The sequence below is a fragment of the Lutra lutra genome, chromosome 9, assembly GCF_902655055.1.
Source record: "Lutra lutra chromosome 9, mLutLut1.2, whole genome shotgun sequence".
In the NCBI taxonomy this organism is placed as follows: domain Eukaryota; kingdom Metazoa; phylum Chordata; class Mammalia; order Carnivora; family Mustelidae; genus Lutra; species Lutra lutra.
Window position 1 is genome coordinate 58,514,779 of NC_062286.1, and position 5,119 is coordinate 58,519,897.

Genomic DNA, 5,119 nt, shown 5'->3' on the forward strand with positions numbered 1-5,119 from the left:
CCTAAGACTCCCTACAACTCAGTAGTAATTGTTGAACAAATATGGAATGATTGGATTACACAGCTTCTAGGAGTTACAAAAACTACAGATGGGTAAATCATTAGACCTTTTAGGGTTAGATTTATGTAATAGAAGTCAGCTAACATGGATGCCCCAGTACTGAGGGTTGCAGCCCCCACATGGTAAACATAAGACATTCGATCCTGAGAAGAGTCCTCTCCATGGGATCACACTATGGCTTCTGCAGAAACCAGAGATCCAAAGCTAGGCAGAGAGAAGCCCACAGCTGCTGCTTTGCACACCTGGAAGGAGTATGGTCCGCTTGGGCCTCACAGTGCTGCTCTGCGGAGGTCCCTACGTGGGCTCGGGCAAGCTCCTGCACATGGGATTTTGAGGGCCATGAAATCATAGCCATTACTAAGGGTCAGAATTTCATATGCTAGTAATGAGCCATTAGGAAAGCTTTGGGCAGAGACAGGCTTTTAAGGCAGTATAATCCAAGCAGGGGTTATTCTCAGTATACTGTTGTGGGAAACAATGGTGCTTCCAACATGCCTGCTCGAGGAGATTCGTGACCTGACAAGGCTTGGAGAAACTTCGAGAGCCGTCGCATCCATTCCCCTGTGTTTGGGTTAGAAAACTCCCAAATCTTTCAGAAAACTACCCATCTCTCCCCAAACCTTTTGGTAACTCTTTCCCTTGTTTATCCATCCTGATTTCAGGGAGCTATTTCTGATATCTAACCTAGATCTCTCCAGCTCATTGTCTTTCTTCATCTCCTGCCTCCCAATCAACTTGAAAAGGCCTTTGTGTCTACTGCTTATTGACACAAAGCTAATATTACAATCACTGCTATTGTTTCATCCTTACGGTTATTATTAGCACTGCAGCACACTAGGAGGTATATAAAAATACACAAGCAAACACATTTTTAGTTCAGTCTTGAAATAAAGCTTTTTAAAAATCCAGTAATGTTTGGGTGTTTCTCCAAGTGGGCAGATAAGAGTAGCCGAGTGGTGAGCAAGGCTGTATGGTATTCTGTATCTCTGGGGCTCACTCTTTAAAAGCCATTGCTCAGTTCCCACTCGGCTTCAGAAGGACACTTACAACCAGATGCACGTATATTAAATATGTATGGGGAAGCAGGGAGGTGACAGGGATGTCATGGCGGTAGACACAGTGGAAACCCACAGAAGGAGTCCACCTGGGGAGCAGGGCGGGCACTGGATGAAAACCGGCCACAGCTTCACGTGTGTGAAGCTTCCTTCCTGGAAAGACATATTTGAGTCAGAAGTGAACTGTCACGGTACCGTCCTTATCTTCCCTCAAAGTGCCCCAGCTAAGAGCAGAAAGGAAAAACATCCCTGTATGAAAAACATCCAGAGGCCCCGTGGCTTACATGACCTTGTTGTTTCTTACCTTTTTTTCACTTATAAAACATTTTAAAGATTTATCCATGCTATGAGATGTACATTTAGTATGTTACTTCGCATTATTCCATCGCATCTGCTACATTTTACTTACCTCTAGTACAGGTGTTCTTTATTTGTTTGCCTACAATACCCTGCTGCCTCAAGTGAGGATCTGATGAACATCCCCAGTTGTGTCCTCTTATGGACCTGCACAAGAATTTCTTTCTTAGTGGTGTATATCCCCAGGAGTGGAACTCCTGGGCCATCAGGGAAACGTCTACTACATTTCACGACCGACTGTCAGGAAATGGCTGTACCGGGGCTTAACTCCCAACAACAATGTAGAAGGGTTCATGTTCCCCCCAGTCCTAGCCAACACTTGGTGTTATCCAACTTTCACATTTGTCTGTCTCATGGATGTAAAGAAGTATCCTGTTGTTCTACTATGCATCCATCTGATTATCAGCAAGGTTGTATAAGTGATACATCTACTTGTTATTTTCTCAAGGTTCCCTTCTGTAAATTTACCTGTTCATATCCTTTGGCTATTTTGCTACTGTGTTTCCTGTTTGGTTTTTTTTTCCCCCTCAGTGATTTGCAAGAATTCCTAGTATATTCTAAGATATTAAAAAAGATATTAATCTTTTGTTAGTTTTAGCCTTTGGAAATACCCCTAATCTATCAACTCTCTTAAATTGTCTATGATGTTGTTGTTGAACGGAAAACTTTAATTTTGATGCAGTCAAGTTTATCTTTCTTTTGGTTTTATAGTTTAGGCTTTAGAGTCTCGTTTAAGAAGTATTTTCCTACATTAAGACTAAACTCTAGGGATGCCTGGGTGGCTTAGGTGGTTAAGCATCTGCCTTTGACTCAGATCATGATCCTAGCATCCTGGGATTGAGTCCCACATCGGGCTCCTTGCTCAGCAGGGATCCTGCTTCTTCCTTTGCCTGCTGCTCTCCCTGCTTGTACTCTGTCTCTCTGTCTGTCTCTCTCTCTGACAAATAAATAAAACCTTACAAAAAATACTAGACTCTAGATGATATGATACTTTATGTGGAAAACCCAAAAGACCCCACTCCAAATCTGCTAGAACTTGTGCAGGAATTCAGTAAAGTGTCAGGATATAAAATCAATGCACAGAAATCGGTTGCATTTCTTTACAACAACAAGACAAAAGAAAGAGAAATTAAGGAGCCAATCCCATTTACAATTGCACCCAAAACCATAAGGTACCTAGGAATAAACCTAACCAAAGAGGCAAAGAATCTATACTCGGAAAACTATAAAGTAATCATGAAAAAAATTGAGGAAGACACAAAGAAATGGAAAAATGTTCCATGCTGATGGATTGGAAGAACAAATATTGTGAAAATGTCTATGCTACCTAAAGCAATCTACATGTTTAATGCAATCCCTATCAAAATCCCATCCATTTTTTTTTTCAAAGAAATGGAACAAATAATCCTAAAATTTATATGGAACCAGAAAAGACCTTGAATAGCCAGAGGAATAATGAAAAAGAAAGCCAAAGTTGGTGGCATCACAATTCCAGACTTCAAGCTCTGTTACAAAGCTGTCATCATCAAGACAGTATGGTACTGGCACAAAAACAGACACATAGATCAATGGAACAGAAAAGAGAGCCCAGAAATAGACCCTCAACTCTATGGTCAACTAATCTTCGACAAAGCAGGAAAGAATGTCCAATGGAAAAAAGACAGTCTCTTTAACAAATGGTGTTGGGAAAACTGGATGGCCACATGCAGAAAAATGAAACTGGACCATTTCCTTATACCACACACGAAAATAGACTCAAAATGGATGAATAACCTCAATGTGAGACAGGAATCCATCAAAATCCTTGAGGAGAACACAGGCAGAAACCTCTTTGACCTCAGCCGCAGCAACTACTTCCTAGAAACATCGCCAAAGGCAAGGGAAGCAAGGGCAAAAATGAACTACTGGGAGGGACTTCATCAAAATCAAAAGCTCTTGCACAGCAAAGGAAACAGTTAACAAAACCAAGAGACAACTGACAGAATGGGAGAGGATATTTGCAAAGGACATATCAGGTAAAGGGCTAGTATCCAAAATCTATAAAGAACTTACCAACTCAACACCCAAATAACAAAGAATCCAATCAAGAAATGGGCAGAGGACATGAACAGACATTTCTTTCTTTCTTTTTTTTAATATTCTATTTATTTATTTGACAGATAGAGATCACAAGTAGGCAAACAGGCAGGCAGAGAGAGAGGAGGAAGCAGGCTCCCTGCTGAGCAGAGAGCCCAATGCGGGGCTTGGTCCCAGGACCCTGAGATCATGACCTGAGCTGAAGGCAGAGGCTTAACCCACTGAGCCAGCCAGGCGCCCCATGAACAGACATTTCTTCAAAGAAGACATCCAGATGGCCAACAGACACATGAAAAAGTGCTCCACATTACTTGGCATCAGGGAAATACAAATCAAAACCACAATGAGATAGCACCTCACACCAGTCAGAATAGCTAAAATTAACAAGTCAGGAAATGACACATGCTGGCGAGGATGTGGAGAAAGGGGAATCCTCCTACACTGTTGGTGGGAATGCAAGCTGGTGAAACTACTCTGGAAAACAGCATGGAGGTTCCTCAAAAAGTTGAAAATAGAGCTACCCTACGACCCAGCAATTGCACTACTGGGTACAAATGTAGTGATCCGAAGGGGCACATGCATCCAAATGTTTATAGCAGCAATGACTGCAATAGCCAAACTATGGAAAGAACCTTGGTGTCCATTAACAGATGAATGGATAAAGAAAATGTGGTGTACACACACACACACACACACACACACACACACACACACACACACACACACTGGAATACTATGCAGCCATCAAAAGAAATGAAATCTTGACCATTTGCAACAATGTGGATGGAACTAGAGGGTATTATGCTTAGCGAAATAAGTCAATCAGAGAAAGACAATTATCATATGATCTCCCTGATATGAGGACATTGAGAGGCAACGTGGGGGGTTTGGGAGGTAGGAAAAGAATAAATGAAACAAGATGGGATCGGGAGGGAGACAAACCATAAGAGACTCTTAATCTCACAAAACAAACTGAGGGTTGCTGGGAGGAGGGGGGTAGGGAGAGGGTGGTGGAGTTATGGACATTAGGGAAGGTATGTGCTATGGTGAGTGCTGTGAAGTGTGTGTAAAGCAGGCGATTCACAGACCTGTACCCCTGGGGCTAATAATACATTATATGTTAATAAAAAGATAAAAAAATTAAAAAAATACTAGACTCTATAATTATACTGTTTTTAATCTCTATTAGCTCAACAGGTTTCCCTTTCCCTTTTAGGCTTTTTTAATCCATCATGAGCTCACCTTTGCATATAGTATGAGATATGGTTTAGTTTAGCAACTTTAGTTTTAGTTAGCAACTTTAGTTTTCTCCACGGTGAACTAATTTTCCTAAAATTATCTATGAAACAAAACATCTATGTTAGATTGGATCATTGTTCTCAATCCTTCATGTCTTCCCTGTTATTTGTTATTTGCCATGTGATTTTTTTGTAGCATCTTCTACTACTGGTGTTGGACTTGGCCATGTGACTTATTTGGCCAATGGAATGTTAGAATATGCGATGGGAGCAGGGGTATTCAATGTGTTTTAGTGACTTGACTTTTCCTCTTGAGCTTCTGTAATTGCCAGA